The sequence below is a fragment of the Petromyzon marinus genome, chromosome 52 (genome assembly GCF_048934315.1).
Source record: "Petromyzon marinus isolate PM22_M1 ecotype Great Lakes invasive population chromosome 52, UKy_Petmar_22M1.pri1.0, whole genome shotgun sequence".
In the NCBI taxonomy this organism is placed as follows: domain Eukaryota; kingdom Metazoa; phylum Chordata; class Hyperoartia; order Petromyzontiformes; family Petromyzontidae; genus Petromyzon; species Petromyzon marinus.
The window spans coordinates 11,531,197-11,539,841 of record NC_133718.1 but is presented as its reverse complement, the minus strand read 5'-3'; the positions used below and the strand labels follow the sequence as shown (position 1 = coordinate 11,539,841).

General features: G+C 52.4%; 1 long non-coding RNA gene across 2 annotated transcripts; it reads right to left on the bottom strand.

Annotated features, from left to right (window-relative positions):
* Nucleotides 1-2,726: 2,726 nt before the first annotated feature.
* LOC142905367 (uncharacterized) lies at nt 2,727-8,566 on the bottom strand. Of its 2 annotated transcripts, none has more exons than XR_012929513.1 (2): nt 8,325-8,566; nt 2,727-4,859 (listed from the first exon to the last, which is right to left on the bottom strand). It is a non-coding gene; the product is annotated as an uncharacterized LOC142905367 (long non-coding RNA). The 2 variants fall into 2 exon arrangements; XR_012929512.1 differs by lacking the exon at nt 8,325-8,566 and adding an exon at nt 7,997-8,265.
* Between the last annotated feature and the right edge of the window lie 79 nt (nt 8,567-8,645).

Below are 8,645 nucleotides of genomic sequence, written 5' to 3'. Positions count from 1 at the left end.
GACTGTGTCTAGTTTGTTGTCTTTCTCTCGCATCTCCAATTAGCACGGTTAGCTACGTACGGAGCGAAATAAGTTAAACACACATACATATGTACTCGTGTCCCCCCACTGTGCCAACTCACTGCGTTTTATCCGCACGGCGCTCCGCTCGTTGTTGTGAGCGCCACTCCTCCGCCATCCGTTGTTGCTGGAGGGCGACTGCCTCCAACTGCCCAGCAGCCTCCTTCACGAGCCTCCTGCCCAGAGGTCGATCTTGACACTGCTGGTACCAGTCACCGGCAAAACCAATAAGCTCCACATCCTCTAGCCCGTGCCACGCCCGTTTAGCACCCCTATCATCCGGCTGAACAGAAGCTGTTTGGCCATGCGGTGGCTGACCCAGCCAACGCAGCCTTGCCTGCTGGAGGAGCTCACTGATGGGACTGCGTCCAGAGCCTTTAAGGATCTGTGAGATCCTCACACTGTAATCCAGTTTGGTAAAACCCAGTATGGATCGCAGGCAGGGCCAGCCTGAATATTTCAACCCGGAGCAGATGTTCCTATAAATGGGTCCAAGTTTTGCAAGCATAGAGAAGGGAGGGCATAACTGCGGCTTGGGAAGAAGCTGAGGATTCGTGTGGAGCGGGAAACAAGGTAGCCTTAACACAGCGTCACGCATCCGATTAAAATATAACGCTACGGTAATTCGAAGTGAGACCTCTGCTGCCAAACCGGAGCTGGTAACGAGCACGCTGACGAGGTAAAGGGTCGACAACAACCAAAATAGCAAGAGACATTTTTTTTCGAATTCGGTAAAAGCAAAAAAAATCAACCCACGATATTTCAAGAGCCGCAGTGCACCGTGTGGCGAATAGGAGACGACGCTTCCTCAATAAACAACGTCGCGGCGCGGTCCTTGAAGAGCCGCATGCAACTTCGGACCCTCAGGTTGCCGAGCCCCTGGCCTAGGCATTGGAACTCCTCCACTCCCTCCGCGACGACGTCGTTACTCGTGGAGGGTTGAGTGGGTGGAGTGTTCGAGGACACAACGTACCCAGGCAAGGGGCTTTGTGTGTGTGGGGCTGATGGTGAGGCCCCACCTCTTATGGTGGTGGCACGTTCCAGAGTCAGCAATAGCGTCTCCAACTCATTCTCAGAGTGAGCAGACATTTCCAGACGTGGTAGATCAATAGGAAGCCATCCCTTGACCGCATCCGCACAATCCATCAGCCTTGTTCTGAAGTAAAATTCCACTGGTGCATCCATTTACTTCATGCACACACAGACAAATATCCCCCGTATAGCCTACACAGGCTGCTGGGGCAAGTGCTATTAGCGAGCACCTATGAAGGCCGGCATCGCACTGCACCGCTCAGTTGAAGTCTCAGTATCGGATAGGCCCAGGTCAGGTTGCGAGAGCACGTGCTACTGATGTTGGCCGTGATTGGGAATCGCCACCGATCGGCACTCGTGCACAAAGACAAAGATCCCCCGTATAGTGTTAACAGACTGTTGGGGTAAGTCCTGTTAAGCGAGCAGCACCAATGAAGGTCGGAACTGCACTCAAGTAGGTGGTTGGGTGGCCAGCACCCCGCCCGACCCCCTTTGTCTCCCCACTACTGGTGTTTCAGACAGATGTACTCATTTAAGGCTGATTCGACCTAGGGGGTGCCCATGACGGGTTCAGATCATCATCGTCATCACTGGTGACACAGTGGGAGAACTCGGGTCACTGGGTTCGTCGTGCAGTGCGCTGACCGCTGCGCCACCGCTCCGCACTCGCACGCGCGCACACGCACGCGCGCACCCATACGACCACACACGCACACTCTCAGCCCCTTGCCACTCATCTATCGATTGGTGTCTCCGTGAATTATTTACGTGAGGGGGGTAGGCTGAGTCCGAGGGTGGGGGTCTGTGATGCGGACACTCCACACTACCTGAGCGTCTCCACTCCTTCAGGGCCCCCCACCCTCCGTGCCCACTACCACCAGCAACGCCATCATCACCACCACCATCGCCACTACCACAATCACCACTACCACCATGATCACAGCCACCACGATCATCACCACTGCCACCATCATCACCACTACCACCACCATCATCACAACGACCATCATCACCACTACCACCAGCACCATCATCATCACAACCACCATGACCAGCATCACTACCACAACCAGCACCGTCATCATCACCACTTGCACCAGCGCTACAAAATCACACCTCTTTGGTGTCGCTATCTGTCTATTATTATTGTTAAATGTCTACCGAAATGTTTCTTCCGACGTTTCAACTCAACTCAATCTGTATTTGTTGCACAAAAAATCCCGTGTAGCCAGTTACCCAGCTAGCTTCCGTGGCAACGGGCCCGCAGCAGCCACTCACAACAACAATAACAACAGACCTTCTTTGGTTCTTTCGGTAAAGTCACGTAGAATGAGAATAAAATAATAAATTAATAAAATAACACAATAAAATTCTCACGACGTTTCGGCCACAACACAAGTGGTCTTCTTCAGGTGAAAGGAACAGACCTGTCGGGACAACAGAGCTTCATTCTACGTGACTTTACCGAAAAAAAAACAAAGAAGATGAATCCTTGCAGTTACGAAAGCTTTTAATCGAAACAACAACAGAGTTATCGTTGGGGTGGCGAGGTGCCCACACAGGAGCCAGCGACGAAACTCTTAAGTATCGCTTACTACGTACGGTGCGAAAGAAGTCCAACATACATACGCACGTACATGCGGTCGTTTTAATGGTAAGTATGACGCAGTGTGTGACTCGACTGAGCACGACTGAACAGAAATTCACAGAACCGAGACTTCACTCAACTGGGGCAGGGGTCCGACAGGGGCTGTCTGCGCTGAATGTAAACACGACGAAGACGATCGCGCAGCAGCAGCAGCAGCGGCGGCGGCTTCTGGGCCGCTCGCCCATCGAACAAAGGCGGCGGTCACCGCATCGCGCGGCGTTTTCGGATGCGCTTCTGCGGCCGTCTGGAACGCTCTTCCTTTCGATGTTAGGAAGCCACTGGGAGATATCCACTTTTACATCGGTATCATGATCTCGATTCGCAGATTTATATCTTGAGAACAGCTTTTAGTGTGTTTCGTGTTTGTTGTCCCTCCCCCCCCCGCACCTCCACGTACGGTGCGAAAGAGGTTCAACATACACGTACACACACATTGAGGCTGCACGCGAGGCCCCCTCGTTGGGGACCCCTCCGCCCCCCTCCAGCCTCGCCAGGACAGCCCCCTCGCCGCTCGCCACCAGGGGTCGCTCCGGGCCTTGACTCAATCACTCGGCTGGCTGTGGTGCCTAACGGGGAGCGCGCTGCGCTCCGAATCCGATTCCCATTCACGGCCAACACCGGTGACGATTATCTGAACTGATCCTGGGCCTCCGCTAAGTTGATTCGGCCTCAAATGAGTCCCTGGTGCGGTGTGTGAACATCGCCACTGGGGGAAGACAAAGGCGGCCGGGCGTGGTGCTGGCCACCCACCCCCTCGTGTGCCGTGCCGGCCTTCATCGGTGCTGCTCGCTAACAGCACTTGCCCCAACAGTCTGTTAAGGCTACACGGGGGTCTTTGTCTTTTGTTGTATTTTGTGCACGCGCGAGTGTGGTGAATGTTTTGTGGCGTGGTTAACAATGCCCGGCCTGAATTTTCACAATGAATATATTTGTGTCGGGTTTGCTGATCGATCATTTTCGCTGAGCCCGGACAGAACCGCCAGCTGAAATTAAACCCTTTGTGGAACTATACAATGCCATGCCTCTTCCAAATTCAACTAATTTATTTTATTTTTACCAGGTAAGGCCCACTCAGCTATATAGCTTGTTTTTCAGAAGCGACCTGGCTGTCACAAATGACGGCTCAACGAAGTGTGGCTTATCACGCGGACATTTAAAACGGTCAAATAATCTAAACGCGTAATGTTGATTCTAAATGTGGAGGGAAAACCCAAATATACAGCAGCAGGCGTCAGGGTAGGGATCGAACCCACAACCTCCTGCATGCCAGGCGAGATAGTTAACATCTCCTAGCCACCGTGACACCAGTCTATCAATACGTGATATATCCATTTCCCCTCGACCGTAGTCTGGAACGTCAATTCCATAAGCTTCAAGACAAGACTCAGAAAGGTGCGACAAGCCCACGCGGCATTTGTGCGCTATGTAGAAAAAAAAACATCAACAGCTCCTAAAGAACTGCATTTTAATCGGGCCTCTTTTCTCAGCTCATTTCATCAACATGCATGTGAGCGAATGTGGCCGACTAACAGCGACATTGTCGTTAGAACCATTAGACAATGCTGTTCCAACGTTGCATGTTTAGGGGCCATCCATTTAGTACGTACGCATGGAGGGGGAGGGGGGGTTAACCCAAATACGTACGCTTGCGTATTGGGGGTCTACTCACAACGTTCGCATAGGAAACAGGGGGGGGGGGTGAATCCTCGATAATAATTTGTCTGCATTTGCCTTCAAATGAGTTAGATAGTCCGGCGGTGGACCATCTGTTTGCTTAAACACGTTAATATTATTAATCCTTGATTGTTTCTGCGTGGATTAAATATCGGCCGTTCTATAGGATTCGGGGGGGGGGGGAGGTGCGTCAAGCGAACGTACGCAGGTGGTGGGGGGGGGAGGGTGTAAAAAGTCCGCGTGCGTACAGGGAGGGGGAGAGGGGTCAAGTTTTGACAGATGTTTGCCAACCTACTAAATGGATGGCCCCTTACTGGGCGTTGGTGACGATACTGCTGCTGCTGATGATGATGAGTGCTAATTATGGTGAAACCGGTCCACAGTTCTCGATCACTGCATCGCTGCTGCTCCTGCCGCTGCCATTCGGTCACACGTTGATGGCGACCTAAAACAAGAGGTCAAAATCACAACGCACTTGCCATCAGGAGCTGTTGATGGGCCTTTGCATTCACGTGTAAAGGCTGCATGGGCTTGTCGCGCAATTTCGAGTCTTGTTCGAAACCCTGCGGGTTTGCTTGAAGGAGGCTCTCGTCATGTACAGATCTGAACGGCGAAATCTCCCCCAGACATCCGTGCTGACGACTGCCCTCCCCGCCCCCGATTCAATTCCAGGCGTAAGCCCTGCCTGATGAGGCTCAAGTAGTTTATTGTTGAACCAGGGTGTGAACTCAAGTGGAGACCATGATTGGAGTCTCATTTGCAAGAGTGACTCTGGTGAATGAGTGGGTGAGTGAGCGGGGAATTAATTAATTAATGCGTGAGTGGGTGAGTGGGTGGGTGAGTGGGTGGGTGAGTTGGTGAGCTCAAGTTAGAAGCAGTCTATTGTTTAACCCGGGTGTGAACTCAAGATATGGGGAATGTTGCACAAAGGTAAATCAAGGTTACAGAACTAATTGCGTGGAGCGTGAGACGGCTCCCATAGATAATTGTTAACCCGATCACGGGACAATTACAAAATGAAGTTACAGAAACATTGACCATTTGTCGAGTGCGACTTTTCTACGAATGTGTAGACAGAGGGTTATGGACTAGTCAAATGGGCAATGTTAGTCTGGGCAATGTTAGCCTGTGGGCAGTGTTAGTCTATGGACTATGATAATCCATGGGCAATGTCAGTCTATAGGCAGTGTCAGTCTATGGGCAATGTTAGTCTATGTGGAGTGTTAGTCTATGAAAAATGCTAGTTCATGTGCAATGTTAATATATGGGCAGTGTAAGTCAATGGAAAGTGCAGGTCTATGGTGACGATTGTTCCAAGATGTAAACAGACACAGGATTATACGATATGTCAATTGTAAGTGAAGTTATAAATAACCGACAGTTCATTGTACAGTCATGCAACTCGGTTTATTTAACGATCGCCTACTACCGAACATAGACGGTGCGTATACTGCTGATGATGATGCTGATGATGTTGATGATGTCGTGGTTATAATGCTGATGATGATGCTGATTAGGTCATGGTTAGAATTCTGCTGATGTTCATGGTGCTGATGATGATGTCGTCGTTTCAATGTTGCTGCTGCTGATCATCATGATGGTGCTGATGATGATGCTGATGATGTTGATGATGTGGTTATAATGCTGATGATGACGCTGATTAGGTCATGGTTAGAATTATGCTGATGTTCATGGTGCTGATGATGATGTCGTCGTTTCAATGTTGCTGATGATCATGATGATGGTGCTGATGATGATGCTGATGATGTTGATGATGTCGTGGTTATAATGCTGATGATGATGCTGATTAGGTCATGGTTAGAATTCTGCTGATGTTCATGGTGCTGATGATGATGTCGTCGTTTCAATGTTGCTGACGATGATCATGATGATGGTGCAGATGATGATATCATGGCTATAATGCTGCTGCTGATGATGATGGTGGTGCTGATGATGGTGTCGGGGTTATAATGCTGCTGATGTTGATGGTGGTGCTGATGATGATGTCGTGGTTATAATGCGGATGATGGTGGTGGTGGTCCTGATTATGATGTAATAATGCTGCAGATGATGATGATGGCACTGACGATGGTGTGGTTATATTGCTGCTGATGGTGATGGTGCTGATGGTGATGTTATGGTTATAATGCTGCTGATGATGATGGTGCTGCTACTGATGACGATGCTAGTGCCGATCACGGTCTTCATGATCGGTCGAGAGACACGGGGAGAGAGAGAGGAGGTGAGGGGAGAGAGGAGGTGAGGGGAGGAGGAGATAGGATGATGATGAGGATGCCTCTTGGGCCACGAGCCACACTCCCTCACACGGAGTCATCCTCACCCCGTTACCTCCTCACCCTGTTACCTCCTCACCCTGTTACCTCCTCACCCCGTTGCCTCTCACCCCGGTACCCGGTCCCCTTTCCTCGTTACCCCTCCCCGCACCTCGTTACCCTGTTAACCGCCCCCTCCCCCCACACCCCGTTACCCCCCCCCCCTCCACGCACTTCTCGCACGAGGGTCCCAAGGGTCACCGCTTTGCCTGGCAACTGCCACCTTGCGTAGGTGCGCGTGTGTGTACCCGTGTGTGTGTGTACCTGTGTGTGTACCTGTGTGTGTGTGTACCTGTGTGTGTGTGTACCCGTGTGTGTGTACCTGTGTGTGTGTACCTGTGTGTGTGTACCTGTGTGTGTACCTATGTGTGTGTGTGTGTGTACCCGTGTGTGTGTGTACCCGTGTGTGTGTGCCTGTGTGTGTGTGTACCTGTGTGTGTGTACCTGTGTGTGTGTACCTGTGTGTGTGTTTGTGTATAACCGTGTGTGTGTGTGTGTGTACCCGTGTGTGTGTGTGTACCCGTGTGTGTGTACCCGTGTGTGTGTGTGTACCCGTGTGTGTGTGTGTGTACCCGTGTGTGTGTGTACCTGTGTGTGTGTGTACCTGTGTGTGTACCCGTGTGTGTGTACCCGTGTATGTGTGTGTAGAGCGGTAGTGGAGTGGTGAGCGCCCTGCGCTCCGAACCTGGCGACCCGAGTTCGATTCCCGCTCACGGCCAACACCAATGACGATTATCTGAACCGGTCCTGGGCCTTCCCTAGGTCGACTCCAACTCAAATGAGTATCTGGTGCGGTGTGTTAACATCGCCACTAGGGAGACAAAGGCGGCCGGGCGTGGTGTTGGCCACCCACCCCCTCGTGTGCCGTGCCGGCCGTCATAGGTGCTCGCTAACAGCACTTGCCCCCTACAGTCTATTAAGGCTATACGGGGGATCTTTGCCTCTGTTAGCGCGCACACACAGACACACAGACACACAGACACACAGACATACAGACATAGACACACACACACACAGACACGCACACAGAGACACACAGACACACACACAGAGACACACACACAGATACGCACACAGAGACACACAGAGACACACACAGATACGCACACAGAGACACACACACAGAGACACACACACAGATACGCACACAGAGACACACAGACACACACACAGATACGCACACAGACACACACAGACACACACACACAGATACGCACACAGAGACACACAGACACCTGTCCGTGCTCACCTGCGCGTGGGTGAGCACGCGTGAACGTCTCTGCTCCTCCCAGGGCATCTTACTGCCCCCTCAACACCCGCCCCCCACTCACTCGGTTTAGAACACAGCGGGAGACGGGAGAGTAGCGGGAGACGGGAGAGTAGCGGGAGACGGGAGAGTAGCGAGGAGGGAGATTTGCAGGAGACGGCAGTCGCCGCTGTCAGAGACGACGTCTCCCTCCCGCCTCCACGACAGCCGTTACCCCTGACGTTACCCCTGACGTTACCCCTGATCTCTCCCGTTACCTCTCTCGTTACCCCCCCCCCCACCTCCTCCCCTCACGGCCCCTCCCCCTCACCTCCCAGGCGAAGCTTCCCTCCCCTTCACCACCAAGGTCACTGCCGGCATCGCGGCGCGCATAGCAGAGGGGGCGCGCATCCTCCTCCTCCTCCTCATCTCTCATGCTGCCCTTCTCTTCCTCTCTTCTCTCACTCTCCCCCTCCACAATCCCCATCAATTCCTCTTCCCTCCACCACCTCCTCCATTCCTAGACCTTCTCCTCCCTCTTACCCTCCTCACCCCCACCTCCTCCCCCCACCTCCTCCCCCCACCTCCTCCCCCCCACCTCCTCCCCCCCACCTCCTCCCCCCCACCTCCTCCTTCCCCCCGGGTTCCCAGA